The 10,523-nt window shown below is 32.9% G+C and overlaps 1 pseudogene; it reads left to right on the plus strand.

Annotated features, from left to right (window-relative positions):
• Positions 1 to 1,882: 1,882 nt before the first annotated feature.
• LOC108691457 overlaps positions 1,883 to 10,523 on the plus strand; it is a 30,151-nt pseudogene continuing 21,510 nt past the window's right edge.

A 10,523-nucleotide genomic window follows, 5' to 3' on the forward strand; every position in this document is an offset into this window, starting at 1 on the left:
ATTTGTTTGAACGCAATTCTTGATATTATATAATTTATATTGAACAATATTGGTGCATATATAGATGGTGTTTTTGGATCTTATAGACACCAAATATTTACGATTTGTGAGAAACATGTCTAAATTAATGAAAGTATTTGTTTTGGGAAAATAATTACGTCTGAAACGATTGTGCTTTGTGGCCGGTAATGAATGATTGTTAGGACGTTCATTGTAACAAATTTAATAGACAATGATTGGATACGCGACGTTTTTATATAATTCCAATTCGTACGTGAGAATGATATACCATACATGAGAGAAATTTCTTTAAGATTTATATACGATGCGTTTTCTACTTAAATGTAACATACTCGTATACGTTTTACTATGCTAATGTTCTAATGATTCAAATACCTATAGCACTGAAAAGATCATTGATCGGATTTCACTGCTGTATCATCGATTGTATACATTTGTTAAGTATCGTTTCAAACGCATCGTTCTTTTCATAAAATCAAAATGCACCCAGTATATCTTCGATAATTTACAGATTAATTTAGCACACAGATTATTATTCTTATTTTCAAAGGAAATAAGAGAAAAAAATAGTAATCTCGATCACTCTCTCTCTCTAGCGTTCAGGATATCCTACATGGTATTTTGTATAAAGAATAGAATATGTGAGTTCCATAAGAAGATTTTCTGCGGATCTTCTCTCTGGCCGCATTCATTTAGTCTGTTCTTTCTGGATGCACCTTCTACGCTTTTCCTCTTCCTTTTTTCTCTTTCCAAAGCGTAAACATATAGTTGCTTCGTTTTAAGTGTAGAAAGCGTGAAAAGAATTGCAGCTGACAAGAACAGATCTAAATGATCAATCGAAATGTATCGCGACGGAGGAGGATATTAGTAATTTTATTGTCAAGTTACTTTGATCCAATCGGATAAGATGATGGCAATGGATCATCGCAATCCCTAGATGGGAACTGCGCCTTACGTTACATACGTCCTTGTATATGTACTATATTGCTAAGTTCTTAAATGTATGTATTCGGACTCGATCGTTACCTCGACCCTTCTGCATTCCTTATTTAAGAATATATTTTTTTGGCAGATATATGCGAGCGGTGGTTGTAAAAAAATGAGAGAGAAGAGAAAAACGAGAATTTATCCCGAGAGAAAAGCGCGTCTAATTCCTTCACTATTTCAAGCAAGAGTGAGTTATCAAGTCACGAACAGACATGACGTGGATATTCCTCTTTAACGACGATTTTCTCTGGGATCGAATGAAAATTAGGAAACTGAAAGAATTGAAGGACAAAGTTCGAGATAGTGATTGAGTCCCCGTTTATTAGTTTACGTATTCGCGATCGAGAGGGACCGATTCGATATCAATCGCGATCAAAGAGCACGAAGAGAAAAAAAAAAGAGAGAGGTATTATAAATCGAGTCGCGTGCGCACAGTTCTCCGTGAATCAGCCGGAGAAATCGGAGCGGCTCAAGAGCTCTTGATCGCGCATGATCGACGATTCGTCGAGAGGAGCAACTTCTTCGACGATGGCGCGCCCGCATATTCAGAGCGGCGTCCACCCCCCCCAACCACCCCTCGCGTTCGGCCCCCTATTTTCCCCTTGTAATTAATTTACACACGCGTAATCATTATAACATACGCGTTCACACACGGGCTGTAAAACTCGCGCGGCAAACCTCACGCATTCTACGGATTCACGCATGATCTATCGATATAATTATAGAAATACCTACTACGAATATAGCATTCAGTAGCATAAATAATAAAGTAATTAAATAAATGTCATCTGTATATCCTACTAAGCCTTGTGTTTTGCGTGCTCCCAATCTTGCGTGACGACGACGGATAATTAAGTCTAATGATGAGTTGTTGATGGATCTTTATATGAAGATAAGTCACTCTGAAGATTTACAGGTAAGTGAAATTGTGTTATGCAGCTACATAACAACAATATTAAAATCTATAAGAAATGTATTCTTTTTTACATTTTGTTATAATAATGAAATCTAACAACAATATATCTTTCATTAAAAAAATCTACATTAAAAAAAAAATTATATTTAAACTGCTAATTATTTGTCTAGTTTACAATATTTTCACTGGAATAATCGCTGCCAGCAAGTGTGGAAGTAAAGTTTCAAAGATACACTGCATGTTGTCGCATATGAAAAATCTTGCCGCCTGAAAAATGTGGTTACATTCACGTATATATAAATTTACGTATATAAAATTTAATTACGAACAAATTGTCCGACTTGGTGCGGAATCTCTACTTTCTAAAAAAAGAGATCCGACGATAGTTAACATTACCTGTGTAACGAGAATATTGACATCAATAATAAGAATAAGGATCAAGAAAAACAAATTTTTTTTCGGTTTTTGATAAGGCTATTGAGACATAATTAATGTCAGATACCTTTTTTTTTACTGATATCGTAATAATTTCCCTATTGGGTTCCATACTTCATAAAGAAATTGTCTTCTTGGTACTACAATGTTATCTGAATTTCTCGAGGAAGCTTTTCTTGGAAAGTGTTTTCATTCCCGCAAGTATCGGTTATAAATAAATTAATATTTCAGATACACCGCTCCGCATTCGTCATTTTCTCTTCACCCGAGGGAGTACGGCGATCACGCGAGTTTCCATCATGGGTGACAGGGCACTTATAATAAGTATAGGTTTCGTAATAATATAACGTAAGTATTAAGAGGCGCAAGTGGACAGCATTTAACAGCCGATTTTTTTAAGAAATATCACATGTACATTCTAATATTCTTTGGTAATATTCTTTGGTATTAAATACGTTAGAGAGTACAATAAACATCTGTATTCGCACACATTAAGCAGTTCTCAAACTATTACTCACATTTCAGCAATAGAAAACAACTGCATAAATTGCAATAAACTTTAGTGAATGTTTCGCTTTCTAGATCATACGAGTCCAAAATGCAAATAAAATATTATGGTAAGTTATAAAAAGTTTTTGCTGTTCCAGAATAATACCGACATTATACGGATAATTATGATATATATTCAACTGTAGTATTTTTAGAGAATAAATGTAATTTTATTTTTAACAAAATTACATATATTTGTTTATTTTCACGTATCAATTTAAGCCAGAAAGTACGTTTTATTATTACGTAGGGTATCGACATTCTAATCTTAAGTTAAGCCATAGTTTCAATTTCTTTGTAAGATCTTATGATATTTTCTCTTGGCTGCATTATCGCCTACCAGTGCAACACTCGGATAGTATAGCATGTTTCCTTGGCTGGTGGTAGGCGAACTCATTCAGTGTAACGTGTTTCCATGGCTATAGTGTAGTGCAAATTTTATGCACGAAGTAGGTTTTGCTATATGACCTCAAAAAGGTGTAGAGCCAATGTGACATTAAAAATTTGAAAATGGAAGTCAACCGGCAGCAGAATTAAACACGATAGCATGAAATAGTGTACATCATGGTATACGTACACTTATACAGTGCAGCGTGCAGCACTGATGCAGTACTCACACGCAACTGGTGTAGTGCGAGGTTACCCTCAGTGTATCTCAAGAGAAAACGCTATTAAACTTTGTTGATGTTGTAACTGTTGAAGATTGCATCCGTATATTGAATATATCGATGATGTTTCTAGATTAAAGATCTAACAGATCGCTTATCTATAGATTGGAATATGCTCGAGACTAAAACAGAACGCGATATTAGAAGAACGTGATATGAGAAGATATGCCGAAAATGGCAGATGGTACGTGTTAATATACAGTTGTAATTTCTTGATCTTAATTCAGACTGAAGAAATTTATTATTTGTTATAAGTAGACTGCGGATATTTATGCAAAATACTTAACTGAATATTTTGTATAAAATGCATATTTTGTATAAATTGCATATTTATAGGCAATCTCAATCTTACTTTTCTTAATACTTTTTTAATAACTCTTTAATGAACAACGATCGACTACTAACTGTCCGATGGTTAATATTCTTTAAGTATTTTGCATAAATATATCTGCAGTGTAGTTACAAGATAATTGTAGCAGTTAATGCTAGTAACATGATCCAATTATTGGATGAAATGATAAAATTTTAGATAAAAAACAAAAAGAATAAAAAACAAAGAACATTATTTGCGTGTGTTGCGAAAATTTAAAACGTACTGTCATTAAGATATCAATCATGAAACTGTATTCCTAGGATGCAAAGTGAAAAGTGAAAATTTTAACCATTGAAGTTAATGGAGAAATTTTCCAGTTTTCACTTTTCATCCTAAGAAAAAAGTTTCACCCTGATGGCAAAATGTAACATCTAGTACACTAGGATCATAAATGTACTTAAAAATGTAAAAAAAAAAGAGGAAAAGCATAAAATAAAATAGGTATAATATACTTGATCAAAAAGCTCCCGGAATTCATTCAGAAAATTCGAAATACAAGTTTTATTCATCAAAAGTGATATTGTCCCCTTCAAATACTCCCCATCGACTGCAACGCACTTATGCCAGCGCTTGATCCAGTTCTCGAAACATTTCTGGAACTCTATTGTCGATATAGCCATCAGAGCCGTCTTCGATTTTTCCATTACCTCCTTTCGGCTGTTAAAACGCGTTCCCTGTAATGGTTTTTTGACTCGATCGAACAGAAAAAAAATCAGTTTCCCAACATTTCCAAGGTTTTCACACCATTGAATCCATATTTAACGGAAAATTTAATACAAACTCGTTGTTGCAAATTCAACTCCATTTTTAAAACTGTAAAAAATCGAAAATACGTACAGAGGTAGATGTACTCAAGACGGCGTAACTTTTACAAATGTCAAGCTATGGTGATAAAATTTGGTGGGAATGTCAATGATAGATGTGGCAACCTAATCAAAAACACAGAACTCAAATCAGCTGACTCAGAGCATCACCTGGTGGTAATTCCGAGAACTTTTTGATCAAGGTGGTATGAAAAATGTAGTTATTCGAAATACTTACAAAATGTGGAACATTAAAATCGATCTATAAGTTAAATAGAAAAAAATAAATACCGTAAAAGGTCTTTTTTTCATTCGCTCTCTATTTATTAAGATTTAAACGCAAAGCTTTGAAATTTTCGTAAATTGTAGTCTTAGTAATGACGAATAAATCTAATCTTGAACGAGCCCGAAATGTTCATTAGTTTTTGCAAAAAGCCATTTGTTCATTAAAAACCTGTCTGCGGTAAATTTAATTTCTTCATCTTTGAGCAGTGGCATAGCCACTGCTCAACACATAACAATTTACAGGGGTGATTTTTCTTCTTCAAGAGTTGCACTATCATGTACACTCAGTAACAAAACGATTTTTTGCAATTAAATTATTATAAAATGACTTTAAAAAGTGGGTACCTTTTTTCGTATAAAAAAATGGAATAATTCCGTTAATATGCATCAAATAGCTGTGTGAAGCATTCGATAGCTGACATTTTTCTACGAATTTAAAAAGAAAAAATTATTAGGAGCCGAGATAACAATTCTTTCTCAAAAAATTATTGTTGACTTTAATTTTCAAGATTAAGAGTCGTCTAGCATCAATTTATAAATAGTTTAACCAAATGTTTCGCAAAGTAATTGTAATCATGAAATTTTTTTTTGTTTTTTGAATTTTTATTTTTTCGATTTATTACTAAAAAATCATTTGAATATAGAGTGCGTGATTAATAAATTTTAGTCACATTAGTTATGTTTCTTTATTTAATATGTTGTAAAAAGTGTCCAATTGGATGGAAGTGTTCAATTAAATGTACGGGATTCAGTACAAAATTGTTTTTTTGATTACAGATGCAAATATAACATATGTAAACAAATAATAAAATTTTAATGTAACTGTTAAATATAGTTACAAAATATTTTGCGTGTAACACTAATTTACTTTTATATTTGCGAAAAGTATAGTTAGTATTATATCTTCAACAACAGTTACGCTAACATTTAGCAAATTATTTATTAATTATTACCAGAACAATTTTGAATAGAAGTAAGTTCAATAAAAATAGAAAATGAAATGGTTTTCCCAAAATTATTCAAATTTGCTAGAGCAATATTATCTTTACCTCATAGTAATGTAACAACAAAGTGTTGCAAGTTCTTCTAATCTTAATCTGATAAAACTAAACTCAGAAATAGATTACATATATAATCATGTAAAGCTCTTTTGCATACCAAAGAAATCTTAAACAATATAAAGTGTTGTACATGGAAGAAAGAATTATTGATTCAATTTTCAAGGCATACTTTCATAAATAACAATAAAAATGATTATTATGAGTTATAAAAATAGTTTTGTTTACGTAATACAGACAATATGATTAATGTGAAAGACTGTGATATGATCTGAGTCTTTATTTTAAGAAACTATCATACATTGCAATACATTAATATTATGTTTTTATTTTTAAAAGATTACCTTCTGTTGCAATATATTAATATTATATTATGATAAATTTAGTAAACGAGTTTGTGTGTGTGTGTGTGTGTGTGTGTATATATATATATATATATATATATATATGTGTATGTATGTATATGCATATGTGTATAATGCAAAGCTTTTTTTATAAGCTAAAAAAATATTTAAACTTTATTTCATCGAAATTAATAAAACAATATTATTAATTATATTAAAATGTAAATCAAATTATAAATAAATATATATTTATATACAGACTGAAATATGTATGTACATACATAGATACATATTTAAATCGATAATAAGTACGTGGGTCGTTGAATAAGTTTGGTAAAAAAGCAAGTAAAACACATTTTTTTTGAAAAAATCTGCTTTATTTCTCAACATAGTCTCCATCAAGGATACACTTAGTCCAACGAGTTTCCAATTTTTTAATACCGTCGGAAAAGTAGGCTGTCTCAAAGTCTGCAAAATACCCATTGACAGCGACAATGACTTCCTCATTTGACGAGAATTTCTTCCAACCGAGCCAAGTTTTTAAGTTTGGGAACAGAAAGAAGTCACATGGGGCCAAATCCGGAGAATAGGGTGAGGAATCAATTCATAGCCCAATTCGTAGTTATGTCGTTGCAACGGTCGACTTGTGGGACGGCGCGTTGTCTTGATGGAAGAGCACTTTTTTGCGCGCCAATCTCGCTTCAAATGACTATCAAACGTGAACTATGCATCCTTTCTGGCTGAAATTTGGCTTGAAGGGATTCGAAGAGTGGATCTTTCGAGATGTCGCGTCATCAAATGGATTGTAGCGCCATTTCATGGAAATTTACCAAATTTATCAAACGACTCACGTACTATCTTGATCAAAAAGTTCCCGGAATTACCACCAGGTGATGCTCTGAGTCAGCTAATTTGAGTTCTGTTTTTTGGTTAGGTTGCCACATCTATCATTGACATTTTCACCAAATTTTATCACCATAGCTTGACATTTGTAAAAGTTACGCCGTCTTGAGTACATCTACCTCTGCACGTATTTTCGATTTTTTACAGTTTTAAAAATGGAGTTGAATTTGCAACAACGAGTTTGTATTAAATTTTCCGTTAAATATGGATTCAATGGTGTGAAAACCTTGGAAATGTTGGGAAACTGATTTTTTTTCTGTTCGATCGAGTCAAAAAACCATTACAGGGAACGCGTTTTAACAGCCGAAAGGAGGTAATGGAAAAATCGAAGACGGCTCTGATGGCTATATCGACAATAGAGTTCCAGAAATGTTTCGAGAGCTGGATCAAGCGCTGGCATAAGTGCGTTGCAGTCGATGGGGAGTACTTGAAGGGGACAATATCACTTTTGATGAATAAAACTTGTATTTCGAATTTTCTGAATGAATTCCGGGAACTTTTTGATCAAAGTAATATCTTTTTTTTATGCTTTTTCCAACTATCTGATTTTTTTTCGCACACTTTCTTTCTTCTTGAATCTCAAACATACGCATTTCTTTTCTGATGGCCTTTCGAGACTTTCATAAAGAGAAATGCTAGTTTATAATTTTTTTCTAGTAAAATTCTACTTCTATTGAACTATTCTTGCTACTCGAGTTTATAAAGGAGAGGTACTATATGTATAACGCGCATGAAAAATCATAAACAATTAAATATCTCGTAAACTGTAGCGTTTTAATATGATTTAATATGATTTAATATGATTTATATTATTTTGGATTAATGGGAGGGGTACACTATTTTATTAATTTATTAAAACTTATATGTTATTTAGAATGCCGCCGAGATTGTCGAGAAAGCATTTTCGATCGTTGTTTCGTTCATTCTCGGCGATCACACGGGCTCGTGCTAAGTGTGGCTACCGTTTCGCTAGACCGCTGTGATTCTGTGTCGCCATCAACGCAGAGTTCTTGACTGAGTAAGTCAGGAGCCTTATTATTTTTGTACAATGTTATGGATAAATTATACAATTCTGATGTTTTGTTAATAACACAACTGACGTTTTATTAATAACAAAATACATATTTATATACCCTTTCCAGTTCTTTAAAATACTTTTGAACTTTTTATCTTTTTGATTAAAGGATCTTTAGATATGTGTTTTCAACATCTTATTCTTTACATCATCCAGAAGCTTTACAAAAAGCGGATTGCCACCTAAACGATCAATTTCGGTTCTCATCTTCTTTTCCAATTCATCAAGTACTTCTTCTGCGTACTTAAATGAGCCGTAATTCTCTAATATTTTAACACAATGACGTTTTACTTCAATATTTTTCAATCGTTGTCTTAAAATATCTTGAATTATTGTTAAAGATTTTAACATTATCTAAAAATTTTGTTATAAAAATTTTCAAAATAGAGATATGTTTACCATTTAATTGTCTACTTAATACGAAATATATTTCTTAGTATTTACTTATATCATATTAAACATAAATGTTTGATAAAGGATACTTATTATTTTCTTATCGCCAGGGTTATTTCTAAGTGAATAATTAGGACACTCATTTTTCCTTTGGTCAAATCATCGCAATAACTGTTTTCATTAGTATCCTGTAATAACAATAAAATTTGTTAAATTTGGTTCAAGTAATATACCAAGTGTACAAGTATGAAATGACGATTTTTTTCCCAAAAAAAAAATCGTTAAATTCAGAAGAATGACAAAAAGAGATTTATTCAAAGTATGCTCCTTGCTAGTTACACATTTTTCCCATCTTTCGGGCAATTTGGATACCACGCCAATAAAAATCTTCCCCTTTTGCCGCGAACCATTCATCGAGTCATTTTTTCACATCTTCGTATGAACCAAAGCGCTGCTCAGCAAGTGTGTGGCCCATCGATGCAAACAAGTGATAATCGGAAGGAGCCAAGTCTGGTGAGTAAGCCGCATGGGGTAGAACTTCCCAGCTGAGTGCTTCCAACGTGTCCCGAACTGGTTTTGCCGTATGTGATGGAGCATTGTCATGGAGAAAAATGACCTTATATTGCCTCTTTTGATATTCTGGTCGTTTTTTAAGCAGTGAACGGTTCAAATCGATTAATTGTTGTTGATAGCGTTTGGTATTAACTGTTTCGCTAGGCTTCAATAGCCCTCATAATAGACCACATCCTTCTGATCCCACCAAACAGAGCATCGTCTTCCTGCCAAAGCGATTCGGTCTTGCGGTCGATGTGGATGGTGCGCCTGGGTCTACCCATGATTTTTTGCGCTTGGGATTCTCAAAAAAAATTCACTTTTTATTCCCAGTAACGATACGATGCAAGAATGACTTTCTTCTGTATCGTTCGAGCAAAATTTCACATGTATTTTTGCGCCTCTCCATCTGTCTCTCTCGTTCAATTCATGTGGCACCCATCTGCCGACTTTCTGAATCTTTCCCATCTCTCGTAGGCGATTGGAAACAGTTTATTGACTAATCCATTGCTGTGAGTTGTTTTTGTGTTTGTGAATCATCTTCATCCAGCAATGCTTGCAATTCCATGTCTTCATACTTTTTGAACGGTTTTCCGTGTTCCTTGTCTGCAACATCGAAATCTCCAATTTTGAAACGCTGAAACCATCGTTCACATGTTTTTTGCGATGGAGCATGTTCATCATAAGCTTCTCCAAGTAATCGGTATGATTCCGCAGTAGTTTTCTTCAAATGAAAACAAAAAATTAATGCTGTCCGCGAATGCTCCTTATTTGGTACAAATTTCGTCATATTAAACACAACCACACAATACTATGCAAACACTTTTCAATCAAATCACTTTGCGCGTTTGATTCTTGTTGATGTACAATAAAATGGCATATAATGTTAAATCTTTGTACTTCACATTGCATTGATGCGCCATCTGTTTCTCAAATCGTCATTTCATACTTGTACACCTGGTAATTAAATTATTGGTTACCTTATCGTAACGTAAATTGCAATAATCATCATATGTCTGGCGATATAATCCTAGAGTACTTACTAGCGATAAAACGTCTTCTTCATAAGTAGAAAATAGTTTCATTAATTTGACCACCAGCATGATTATCCAACTACTTTCTATAAAATTAATTAATATTCAAATTATACATATTATATAT

Source organism: Atta colombica, unplaced genomic scaffold, assembly GCF_001594045.1.
Source record: "Atta colombica isolate Treedump-2 unplaced genomic scaffold, Acol1.0 scaffold47, whole genome shotgun sequence".
In the NCBI taxonomy this organism is placed as follows: domain Eukaryota; kingdom Metazoa; phylum Arthropoda; class Insecta; order Hymenoptera; family Formicidae; genus Atta; species Atta colombica.